The sequence below is a fragment of the Lontra canadensis genome, unplaced genomic scaffold (assembly GCF_010015895.1).
Source record: "Lontra canadensis isolate GAN:19392208 unplaced genomic scaffold, GSC_riverotter_1.0 scaffold99, whole genome shotgun sequence".
NCBI lineage: Eukaryota > Metazoa > Chordata > Mammalia > Carnivora > Mustelidae > Lontra > Lontra canadensis.
The window spans coordinates 3,566,915-3,579,783 of NW_022631093.1; the positions used below are offsets into that span (position 1 = coordinate 3,566,915).

The 12,869-nt window shown below is 52.5% G+C and overlaps 1 protein-coding gene and 1 long non-coding RNA gene across 3 annotated transcripts in view; one reads left to right on the top strand and one right to left on the bottom strand.

The window, feature by feature from the left end:
- The window catches only part of VDAC1 (voltage dependent anion channel 1), a 29,005-nt gene extending 23,226 nt beyond the window's left edge, over window positions 1-5,779 (bottom strand). Inside the window, exon 1 of one of the 2 annotated variants that reach the window (XM_032837550.1) lies at window positions 5,653-5,779. The gene's annotated coding sequence lies outside the window, so the exon portion shown is untranslated. Of the gene's footprint in view, window positions 1-5,434; window positions 5,561-5,652 lie in introns of those variants that run through there. The other variant, XM_032837549.1, reaches the window with a different exon arrangement.
- LOC116855128 lies at window positions 1,174-11,344 on the top strand. The gene is made up of 4 exons (XR_004380295.1): window positions 1,174-1,186; window positions 6,371-6,373; window positions 7,512-7,517; window positions 11,272-11,344. It is a non-coding gene; the product is annotated as an uncharacterized LOC116855128 (long non-coding RNA).
- Window positions 11,345-12,869: the final 1,525 nt, after the last annotated feature.

A 12,869-nucleotide genomic window follows, 5' to 3' on the forward strand; every position in this document is an offset into this window, starting at 1 on the left:
CACCATCTTCGAGAGCAAGGGTACAAGAGGGCTAGGACCTAAACAGCAGGAGCCACCCTGCCATGGCATTTCCCAGCCCATTCGGGTGCCCAGGCAGCAAGGTCCAGTGACTGCTAGAAGGAGCTATGAGACTGGCGGGGCTTCTACCAGCACCAGCCTCTACCAGCTGTGTAACTTTGGACAAGACTTTGATAAACTTATATTCCCAGGGTCTCATTTTGCTCATCTGTAAATGGGGCTAACAACAATGCCTTTCTACCAGAATTACTGCAAAGATGAAGTAAGGTAGGCAGGCAGGACATGTAGGAATGTCTGGCACACAGTGAGTGCTCCATAAACAGCAGTGCTAATCATAATCCATTATTCTGCAATTCTTTTTTTTTTTTATATTTTATTTATTCATTTGTCAGAGAGAGAGAGAGAGAGAGCGTGTGCACAAACATGGAGAACAGCAGGCAGAGGGAGAAGCAGACCCTCCTGAGCAAGAAGCCCGATGCAGGACTCCATGCCAACACCCCAGGATCATGACCCGAGCTGAAAGCAGATGCACTTAACTGACTGAGCCACCCAGGTGTCCCCATTCTGGATAGTCTTTGTTTGCTCCTCCAGATCCACTTTCCAGCTCCATCCTGTTCTATGCCTCAAGAGCTAATCATTATGGACTGCTATCACAGGATGGTTGGTTTTCGCCAACAGGAGGCACCAGAAGAAGATGGGAGAGAGAGGCTGGGGTATTCATTCCCCAAGCTCCCTCCCTACTGGCCTCAGGTGGGCTCGGATTACTTTCCAAGGCCACAGCTCCTGCCAAGGGGCCCCGTCCAGGTTCCAAAGGACCCAGAGTAGGGGGTGGGTGGGACACACATCACTTGTCAGGTGCTCCACACCCTCCTCACACCTTTGCAAATGATCCCTTCATTATGCTTTCTTTGATTACCGCACATAAGTTTGCACCTGATCCCTGCAAGGACCCTGACCAACACAGCAATCACTTCCATCACCATCACCATCCTGAATTTCCCTCAGAAAAGGAAAACTGCAGGAAAGCCTTTGGCTCTGCTGTTTCTCTTAACAGCATTAGAGGTGGTTTGTCCAAGCAGAACTGGGCCAGCTTATAGAAGGAGCATCACACCAGCCAGGGATTCCAATAAAAGCACCTCCCCCTATGTCTGGGGACCAGGAAAAGCAAGTTCCCCAGTAGGAGGCCAGCCCAGCTCTGAAAGCCAATATATTGGGCCAACACCATCAGAAGCCTCCCCACACACCCCCATCTCATACACACTCTCTCACGATAAAGGCAGCCTCTGGTTAGGTCTACAGGGGGCTGGCAAAGCCAACGTCCTGCACTCTGGGTAGCAAGTCTGTGTTCCCAGTGCAGCTGTCCTTCCCTCCCACTCCACGACAGTCTCACACTGGGCAGCCCAGCTTCCTAGGCAGTTGCTTCTATTTTAAAACACTCTGGGAGGTAGGCCACCCCAGCAAAGCCTTCCATAAGAAGCTTCAAGACAATGTAACTGACTTGGGGACACCCTGCTTGCCTCTCCACCCATCAAGGGAAGAAAGGCCTGAGCTGGCAGGCAACATGCCAAGTCTGAGTCCCAGGTGCACCCAGGGCTCCTGCCTGGCCTCAGACTCCTCAAGTTCCCTGGAGCCTTGCTACCTGGCTTGACCTAGTGGGGTTAAAATAGACAGTGCTGGGGCGCTTGGGTGGCTCAGTGGGTTAAGCCTCTGCCTTCAGCTCGGGTCATGATCTCAGAGACCTGGGATCGAGCCCCACATCGGGCTCTCTGCTCAGCAGGGAGCCTTCTTCCCTCTCTCTCTCTCTGCCTGCCTCTCTGCCTACTTGTGATCTCTCTCACTGTCAAATAAATAAATAAGATCTTTAAAAAAAAAAAAATAGTGCTTGGGCAGATATATTTGGGAGTCAAGCAGCCCTGAGTTCCAATATCACTCCACAGCTCTCTAGATATGTAACCTGGGCAAGACAAGTCTCACTTTTCTTCAGCTCTAGTATGGGGAAGGAGTACCTGTCTCAGCATCGCTGTGAGAAATGAATTAGATTATTAACATAAAACACTTACTACAGTAAATGGTACCTGGGAGGTATGCAACAACCACAGATAGTGTTTTGTTAGAGGTTTGCATTTTATAGATTTCCTAGTATAATTACAGGTGCTATGCAAGTTATCAAAAGGTCAACCTCAACCACAGGGTCCAAAGTCCTCCCTGACGACAATGAGGTACTATTTAGCTGAATATTCTCCACGTAGGTCCTAGAATGCCTCCTACCTCATTCCAGGAAAAACTAACCTTTCTCCTAATTCGCCCAGGGTCATCGTCTTTGCAACTCCACGGACTGCAATCCGCTGACAGCGAGCTAGCCTACACCCAGCCATACACAGGTTCACTCGGATCAGTGTGAAAGAACACTCCCCTGCTGGACAGCAGAGTCTACCTTTCACATCTATTAGCTCATCGCAGGGCCCTTTGGTGTGGCAACCTCAGTGTGAATCTGCCAGCCCTGGTCCCAACTCTGCAAGCCTCCTGACCCACGAAAAGGAAGCAATGGTACCTCTCTCCCAAGGCTTGTAGGATGGTGGATTCAATGTCACAGAACATATGTGAATTCCCCGGGGGGGTGCTGAGCAGGCTCTCTAGTAAGAACGACTGTTTTGATGATGATGATGACACAGTGGAGAAACTGAGGAATAAGACAGCAACCTGACCTGTACTAGATCAAACGGCTCATGTCAGAGCCAAGCTGTGAACGCAATCTGCTCTCCAAGCCTCTCTCCAGCACAGTTTTGGGTAAAGGGCATGGATACCCAATCACCCACACCCCCTGAGGGCAGGCAGTCAAAAGGAGGAAGGTGCCCAGGCCCAGCAGAGGATCCCACTGGTCACATTTCCTCAGTGGCTATCAGAGGAGTCTGGAGGAACTCCAAGGCCACAGACCCTCTGAGGGCCCTGAGGGGCTACCTGCAGGCTTGGGCTGGCTCTCAACCACACACAGGCTTCTCTCAGTCACCACCAACAAAGACGTCAGGCCATGAGAAATTCCACCAAGGACAGAGTGAACTGCAGTGTCTTGGGAGCATCTTACAGGTAAACGTGGGGGTTAATGTCCCTCCTTACCACCAGCTTGAAGGGTACTGCCCACATCTGCCTAGTACCCATCAGGACCAGCAGCCCACAGGCAACTCCTTACTATAGGGTCCCCCAAAGCCACTGTGTTTGTCTACAGATAGCTCCTGCTTATAGCACAGAATACAGAAATAAAACTAAGTAACCAACTGAGAGCAGGGTTGAGCATTTTACTCTGGACAACTCCAGCAGAAGTTACCAACCCACCCACCATCAGAAAGGGGGCAAAGCGGGGTGCCTGGGTGACTCAGTGGGTTAAGCCTCTGCCTTCGGCTCAGGTCATGATCTCAGGGTCCTGGGATCGAGCACCGTATCAGGCTCTCTGCTCAACAGGGTGAGCACCTGCCTCTCTGCCTACTTGTGATCTCTTGCTCTGTCAAATAAATAAAATCTTAAAATCTTAAAAAAATAAAAAAAGGAAAAAAAAAAAAAAAAGAAAGAAAGAGGGCAAAGCAACCAGGCCCAAAACCTTAGGAGAATCCCATTCACCTGGGTCACCCTCCCCTGCAGGCCTAGAAACACCAGTTCTACAGGTTTCCCACAGGACATGAAAAGTCACAGAATGAAGGTGACATGTTTAAAACAGTTATTTCAAATTAGGAAACAGTTTCACCTCTCAGCACTCTAGGGCTGTACATTCCACTGCAGGTCTTAAAACACGTGTGACCCTGCTAAGCAAGGCTATTTTCTAGAAGTGAACGAGATGTGCATGTCCCTTGGAAAGGTTGTCCAAGATCAAGAGACTATGGTCAGGGCCTGCAGCCACGACATATGCCTGTTCAATAATTTCAGAAATACTTAATGAGCACCTACTATAAGCCATGTGCTGCAATGCTAAAAACTATCCTCCTATCAGGAAGGGTGAGCTGCCTCTCAAGAGTGCATCTACCCCCATCGACTCTTCTCAAATCTACTGTGCGCCAAGTGGCACCACCCCAGGCACTGAAAACAAAGCTGCATAGGGCTTAAGCCGAACCCCGTAGAACTCGGTCCACAGCCGGGGTGGAGAAACAAGGCTAGTCCTGGGCAGTTTGCCCTGGCCTTGCCAACCGAGTATTAGGCAAAGGAGGGGTCCATTCTCTATCTCTCCACAGAGGTGAGGCTGGTCAAGGGCTAGGCTTCCCTCAGATCTGCACCCACATGCAACTTCCTGCTTCAGCCTGACCTTGTCTGTCTATAAACTTACAGGATTTTTCATGAATTATCCTGAAAGTTACTCAATGCCTGGCACATAAATGCTTAGTAATGATGTTTAAAATAACAGGGGCTGGCTATGTTTATTGAACCCTTTCCAGAACACCACGTGGAGTTAAAATGGTCTGCAGAGGATGGGATAAATCCTCCCGAAAAGCCTCAAGGCTGTCAAGGTTTCTATCTAAGGCTCTGCGCTAAGCAACTCATTTCATTCTTCCCAAAAACCCAACGAAGGAGAGCTATAATTGCTCCTATGCCACAGATGAGAAAACCCAGGCCTGGTATCGTCCCAGCGGCGTGACCTTGGACCAGTCACTAGGACTGCAGCTCTGAAATCCAAGGGCTCTTAACCAGTTCGTGAAAGCACCGCCGCACTCGGTGAATGAATGGGCAAACGAACCAGGAATCCCTCCTAAGGCCAAGGAGGCCACAACCGCTCCCCACGGGGCGTCCTCTCCCGAGGCCTAGCCTAATGCCCTGGCCCCAGAGGCCTAAGTCGACTCTCAGCCTCCGGTACCGCCCGGTAAGGAGCTGGCACCGGCGGACAAGTGCTGGACGCCAGCTTCTCTGGGCGTGGACCAGACACGCCGGACACGGAGCGAAGGGCCACGGTCGTCACAGGAACTCATCCCCGCGGCGACAGCATGGCCCGCACAGGTCCGTGGGCCGAGCCCGGCGAGCGTGGGTGGAAGGCGGTCCCCCTCCCGACCCGCGCTGTTGGGATCCAGGGCCAGAGGGCGCCGCCGGGAAAGGTCACCTAGACTTGGAGCCGGCCTGGCCTTCCCGCGGCGGCCCGTGCCCTTCCGCCCGCAGGTTCCCGCAGGTCCCCGCAGGCTCCAGTCCCAGCCGAAGGCGCCCCCGGACGTCCGGCCTCCCGCTCCCCGGCCCCGGCCCGCTTGCCTCCGGCCCGCGCGGCCTGCTGTGCCCGCCGCGGACCCGCCAGGCCCGCGCCGGGCGCCCGGGCTCCTTCCCTAGGGCCTGGCCCTCGGCCCCTCGCCCACGCCCGCTCCTCCCCCCGCCGCCTCCGCGTCAGCTCCCCGGGGCCAGGCCCGCGACCCCCGGCGCCCGCAAAGCGCCAGCCGCTCTCCGAGGAGCCTACCTCAACGGCGGCGGCGGCTGGCTCAGCGGCTGCTACCGCGGGGGCTGCAGTGAGAGGAACGAAGCGAGCGGGCCGAGGGCGGGACGGCGCGGACAGCGGCGGCGCGGACCCGCCCCGACCCTACGCGCCCCGACCGGCGAGCTCCGCCCCTGAGCCCGCCCCGGACACCGCCCAGGCCTGGGCCCGGGTCCCCAGGTCCTGCGGGCTCGCGCCCTTACCTTCCTGCGCCTTCAGTGCCCGCCACGGATGCGTGTGCGCACGGGGTATGCGGGCACGCGTGAGAGCTGCGTGCGCCCGGGCACGGGAATGAGGCGGCGTGAGGGCTGACGTGCGCAAGATGTGTGCGTGCGCGGGGACACGCGTCCCGGCCGCCCATGCGGGCGGGTCTCGGCTGGAACTCCGCGGGGTTGAAGCCTGCGTGGAGGGAGGAGGGTCTTCCGGTTCGCTAAGCGGTGGCCGGAGGCGGGGACCTGTGCCAAAAGGAGACGCGCGGGATCCTGGGCCCACATCCCGACCTTGAGGCTGGGAGACAATCGCTTTCCCCCGGGAAATGATGCGGCGATGCTGGACCAGCGTCTAGCCCGGGTGGCCTCCGGGACCCCCGGGACTCCCACCCTGGCAAAAGCCCGCAAGCGGTGTTAAATCGGGCTCCTGGGGGGCAGTTCCAGGCCCGGCTGGGGACCTGGGCGCCCAAGGCGGCGGGGATACGGAGGAGCGGCCACAGCTCCCGGCTCCCGGCTTCGGAGGATTGTTGCTGCACCTCTGACCCCAGGCTCTCCGAGACCTAGGGCGGCCGAGGGCGAAGCGCTGAGAAAACTCCCCTGTGCGCCGAGCTCGCGCTCCAGTTTAGCAGACACTTTTTCCCTGGAACGAAACTGCTAGTAGCCATTTTCCCAGCATTTTGAGAAGTGAAAAGAGTAAATTGCGTTTCGCCAGAATGTCTCCTGCTGAGTCTCACAGCGCGCAGAGGTCATGCAGGTTCTGGCCAGCCGAGGGCCCCTCGGGGGAGGAAATCAGCGTCCAGCAGGGGCCTGCCTCCCGCCGAGCTCGGGTGGAGTGTGGCGGCTCCCTGCTAGGCCTGAGCGGGTGGTCTCCTTCACCAAGAATTACCACTGAGTGTTCCCAGAATGAATCCCTTCGTAACTTGATGAAGATTCCGCGCGTCTTTCGCCTCAGCCAACAAACGTTCTCCAAGGCTTGAGGCGTCTGGGGCCCGGGTGGAGGAGGCGCTGGGTTATGAAATCGGGACACTCGTTCACAACCAGCTCTGGCACAAATTCAAGAAGTAGGCAAGTGGGGCGTGGGCAGACGCAGTCAGGACAGGCTTCTGGAAAGAGATGGCAGCTTAAATGGGAAAGGGCAACTGGGGTTCCAGTGGGGGTGGGATGTTGAGGACGAAGGGCACTAGGTTATGGGTGGGGGTGGTGACACGGTGTGCTGGGCTCTATAGAGAGCTGAAGTCTGATTGGAATTGGGAGCAAGCACAGCTAAACCTCTTGAGGTCCTGGAGCGTGGAGGACGGATGCTCGCACTCTCCCCAGGCCCGTAAGCGGCTTCATAGCGGACTAGGGGACTCAGGGCTTCCTCATCCCCACTTAGCACACAGGGGCCCTGGCACACTCCTGGAGAAAGTGTGGCAAGGAAAGCCACTGGTTACCCATGAGTGCAGTTCAGCGGACTTTGGGAGGACAGGACCTCAGGGAGGCAGGACGGAACCAGATGGCTCTACGGGAACATGGGGTTCTGGAAACCTCACATGAGCGAGAAGCAGATTCCTCACCCTGTGCCAGTGAAGCGCAGGTGTGATGCCCAGACCAAATGTCCGAGGGGCTCCTCCTCTGCACCACTCCTTGCCAAACCCTCTTTCAGGACCCTGAGCATGGGAAGAGTTCCCTCTGCCCCACCTGTTGTGGGTTCCTTCTGGGGCTTCCCTAGGTGCTGCTTTCAGATTAATCACGAGGGAGTTCCCTTTGACTCACTGGTTGTGTGACCCTGGGCAACAGGGCTAACCGCTCAGCTTCAACTTAAGAGGGCTGTGGCAAGTTTAAAATGGAAGACAATGCAAGTAAGTGCTCAGAAAACAGTGAAGAACCCTGGTGGGACATGGAATCCTCAGACCCTAGTGTTGACTTATCCCCACCACAGCCCCCAGGGAACAACTGAATAAGGCCTCCTGACTTGCCAGGCTTAGCACCCCCACCCCCAGCCCCACCTTCACTCTGTCTACCAGGGCTTTGGGCCCGGGGTGGCCGCTGACTCAAGACCAGCCAATCAGATCCTCTCTTGTAATTATGAACTAACAAACCCAGATCAGGTATAACCCCTTTTCTTTGGAGGGAATGACCCTTTTCCCTCAGTCCTCAAGCTTTGATGGAACTGACTCCATCGGCTACCGGGTTGGACCAATGCCCCATCCAGACTTCCAGGGGCTTTTAAAATAAAGATTTGCCCTAAGAGTGAAGCCAACCAATGAAAGAGAGATGGAGACCAGATCCTGGGAACATCACAAGATAAACACAATAAAAAATTTTCTCTTGCGTATCCAAAACCATGAGGTTCCTAGGTTTAAAGCAGTTCCAAGAAGTTTCAACATCATACCCATGGTTTTTAAAAAATTATATATACAGACACACAGAAATACCGGAAGGAAATTTATTCAGTATTAATAATGAAAGTTGTGTTTCAATTTATGGGACTTTATGATTCTTTTTTTTTTTTTTCTTTAATTTATTTGACAGACAGAGATCACAAGTAGTCAGAGACGCAGGGCGCTGAGCAAAGAGCCATGCAGGGCTCAATCCCAGGACCCTGGGATCACGACCTGAGCCAAAGGCAAAGGCTTTAACACACTGAGCCACCCAGACACCCTGAGACTTTGTGATTCTTTTTTTTTTTTAAGATTTTATTTATTTATTTGACAGAGATTACAAGTAGGCAGAGAGGCAGGTAGTGAGAGAGAGGGAAGCAGACTCCTTGCCGAGCAGAGAGCCCAATGTGGGGCTCGAACCCAGGACCCTGGGATCATGACCTGAGCTGAAGGCAGAGGCTTTAACCCACTGAGCCACCCAGGTGCCCCGAGACTTTGTGATTCTTGACTATGAGTCGTGAGTTTGAGCCCCACGTTGGGTAGAGAAATTACTAAAAAATAAATATATAAATAAACAAACAAACTAAAAAAATCAATTTATGGGGGCACCTGGGTGGCATTGAAACTTTCATGCACTGCTCAAAGGTCTGGGACTTAAGGGAGAATTTCCCAATTTCTGCACCATAGCCTCTGCTAACAGACAAAACATTATTTGAAAAGCGGGCAAGGTCAGATGGAGTTAAAATGGCCTGGTTTCCAGTACCAAGCCAGTAGGGCTGCCCCAAAGGGGCTTGCTTCCAGACACTGTCTGTCCAAGTTTGCCATGTTGGGTCCTGGGGCTTACACACACCACAAGCACGGGGCCGGGGTGATGGGTGGAGCTAAGATCCCGTCCAGATGGGGCTCATGTAACCTTGGGTCCTTACAGGGTTGTGTCAGCCCCAAGGAAGCAATTATGTTTCTGCTTCCGGGTGCCTTTTCCTAGTCTGTGTGGAGGCATCACGTGGCAGCTGGGGCACACGTGCCCTACACCAGGCACGCTCTTCCCCTGTCTTTCCCGAAGCTGCTTCCTTTCTCGTTCTCAACTAACACATGGAACCTCCTCAAAGCTGCCTTTTCCTGCTGTGCAATCTAAAGCAGTTTCTTTTCCCCACTCTGTACTTACTCTGAGACCAACCCTTTGTTTCTTTAATAGCTTGGAACTCACTTTAAAATTCTTTCACAGTCGGTTTGCTCTTGATTCTCCTATCTCCTCAGAATGCTGTTCACATCGCAGGTGTTCAGTAAGACATCTAAATAGACAGTGAGTGGCGCATAGCACAAAGACAGGTGACCCACCTGGAGTGGCTCACTCCTCCCTCTGGGAAGGTGGCACACTCTGGGGACAGTTGTTCTCAGTCTTCCTGGCCAGACAGCTAGGAATCGTGCCCATGGGTTGTCAATCATCTAGGAAGAATGGCCTCGAAGACTTGCTGTGGGCAGGGGGGGCTGTTTAATCTCTCTGCGTGATAAAGAATGTAACCTCACCTCATTCTAAGAGAGGTCTGGAACTGGCCCTTAGCTTCTGGAATCTGGAACTGGCCCTTAGCTTCTGGAAAATAATATCTGAGCCCTTGCAAGATCATGACAGATAGGAGTATCTTCGTTTAGGATGAGGGCTGGCCACACAGGATAAGCTAACAATGTGATTTAGGGTGGGGGCTTTGAGTCACACAGTAGCAGCTGGACCTCCAGAGGTACTGGAAGCTGATGTCAGCTACGTGGAAAATTGACAATGGATCCCCAGTAAATCTCTGGTCCCCCAGGCTTGAGTGCACTTCCTGAGTTGGCAATCTTCCAGAACCATAACCGTGAGTATAAAAGCCCTCAGTGAGTTCTGCAAGTCCTTCTAGTACATTATTACATGTAAAGTGATCTTGGAGACACTGAAACTTGTAATTGGTGTCAGGGGAATGGTTCTGTGGACTATACTCCCTCTCTTGTAGCCCTTCCCCTAAGCCAACCCCCACCCCCAGTCACAAACAGCCAGACACACATACACTCTGTGGGAAGAGGACTGGCTTCTCCTGATTTCTCCTGGCTGACCAAGGTCTTCTCTCAGACCCAGCATCTGCCCTAGCTGAGACCACAGTGCCTGCTGGTTCTTCTTCCCCAAGGCCCTCCAAGGGGCTCCAAGAGAGTAGTTACTTCTTCACTGGCCCCACCAACAGTGACTCCCCTTCTGTCCTGGCTAGTGGGTGGGACCTTCTGGCTGATGGGGGTAGTTGACAGGTAGGCAGGCAACAAATCAGCAGCCAGGTTGGCTACGGAGCCAAAGGGTTCCTGCCATCACCAACCCCCCTCCAGTCTCTTGTGCCCTGACTCCCCCGCCCCATGACCTACTGTAGTCTTTGCTGGAGGAAACATTGTGGGGGTTGGGCTGACCATCAGGGTTTTCTTTGCAAATGCCATAGCTTTCCTTTTTAAATTTTTTTGGTAAAGATTTTATTTATTTACCTGACAGAGAGAGAGAGAGAGAGTACAAGCAGGAGGAGCAGCAGAGGGAGAGAGGGAGAAGCAGGCTCTCCACCAAGCAGGGAAGCCGACACGGGACTCAACCCCAGGACCCTGGGACCATGACCTAAGCCAAAGTCAGACACTTAACAGACTGAGCCACCCGTGTGCCCCTGCCATAGCTTTCCTAAAACTAGTTAGGTCTCTCCTTCCTCTAATGCCCACCATCTCCTCCAGCTGCCCAGGTGGAGACCACGGAGCCGGAGACATAGACAGCCCTTCCTGCCAGCGCCAACACAGGGAGCAGCAGCCTCAGATGCCTCTCGAGGTTCAGAAGTTTCAGGTTCAAATCTAAACTTAGCAGCCCTGATGCCATGGCATTACAAAACAAGTTCTTCCATGACTCTTACGTAAGCAGATTAAGCCCTTTCACCCTTCCTTTCCCTCCCCAGTTCCTCCTCAACCCTGGGGAAATACTGGCTTCCCATTAACTAACTGTACCAAGGACCCTACTCTTCTTTCTTTAAGCTCCAGATACAAACCTCCTAATTCCACCCCTGTAAATCTGCAGAAGGAGAAACCCAGTTTTGCTTCCTTTCTGTCTGCTATGGTTTAAGCATTGTCCTGCCCAACCACAGGGGATTGGACCATATGATCTCTCCATGACCCTGAGCATCAGGTTCCTCAAAAGGGAAGGAAACACACCTTATTTTCCAGAAATTATGGAATAGACTGCTGGTTTACAAAGCCTTCTGAGAGAAACAAATAAATACACCTACCAAAGACTTAATAGACACAGGTGGTTTACAGGAAAACCTAGCCCCCAGAAACACAAACTTAGAACACAGAAAAGGAAAGCAATGTTTCTGAAACTGTGGTTCACATGAGAATTACCTGGAGGGCAACTGGTACAGCAGGTGGTGGGGTCTCCCCACTCAAGGTGCTCCATTAATATTTTGGGGGTGGGTCCCCCACCTGCATTTTTCAGAAGTACCCCCGGTGGTCCTCAGAGAAATGCTGTGACTTTACATAGCCTCACAGTGAGAAATTTGGCATGTGGCTGCTCCAGATGGGGGGTTAGAATGGCAATTCAGAACATTTAAAAAAAATTTTTAAAGATTTATTTATTAGCAAGAGAGGGAGAGAGGGGGAAAGAGAGAGAGCAAGAGAGGAGCAGAGGCAGAGGGACAAGCAGATTCCTCACTGAGCACAGAGCCAGACATGGGGCTCCATCCCAGGACTGTGAAAACATGACCAAGCTGAAATCAATAGTCCATTGTTAAACCAAATGAGACCCCTCAGAACATCTTTATTTACAGCCCTCTTCTTCAAGATTTGGCATCTGTGTGTTATAAATTGAGATGATTCCCTAGGAAGATGCCTCACTTTTTGCCCTGCAGCCTGTCCCTCCACTCAGAGTTCATTCACCCAGCCAAAATTCATCATGGGTTCCTATTTTCCAGACACTGCCCTAAGAAGTAGCAATGTAAAATAATGGTGGGTATTTCTTTGTGGAAAAGATAGACTTTGCTCAAATCACTATACAAATCTACGTGTAATGATGAACTTCGGTAAGTGCTATGGAAGAAAGTTTCTCTGGAACATTCATTCATTCAACAAATATATACTGAGTTCCTACAATGGGCCAAGTGCTCTTAGAGATATTGAGGACTTAACAATGAACTAAACAAACATAGTCCTTCCTCTCTTGCGGTTTACTGTGCAGTGGGCAAGACTAAAAGTTAACACTAAGTATGAACTATAATGTCAAGTACTGATAAAGGTCCAGTAGAAAATTAAGGCAGTGTAAGGGTAGCAGCAATGAAGGGAGGGTCTACTCAGGACAGTCAGGGAAAGCCTGACAGGAGGCTTTTTAGCAGAAATGAAGTGAGTAAGTGAATCTTTAATGGAAAATGGTTGTCTGCAAAGATGGCAGCCAGTTCTTCCCAACCATCAAGAGTCTCTCACCAAGAGGTGGAGTCTACTTCCCCTCCTATAAAAACTTGGCCGGCCTTGGGTCCTCCTCTATCAACAGACTGTCCTGGAAGGAACAGTGTGCCAGTTCTAAGCCTAGGCTTTAGAGGCCAAGGAACTTCCCTTCTTTGTCTTTTGTATCCCCAGTCCCCCAGACACATTCAACGTTCCTTGCAGGAGAGAGACGCCGGGCTACATCCCCACCCCCATCCTCAACCCGAGGTAGTAGATATGTGAGTGTAGCCATCTAGAACATTCCTGCCCTGGCCAAGCTTCCAGCTCAATGCAGCCACAGGTGTCTGACTTCAGGCAACACTGCATGGAATAGAAGAGTCCAACAAAGCCACTGCACTGGCCTAGGCTTGGGATGAGGGAGCCTCA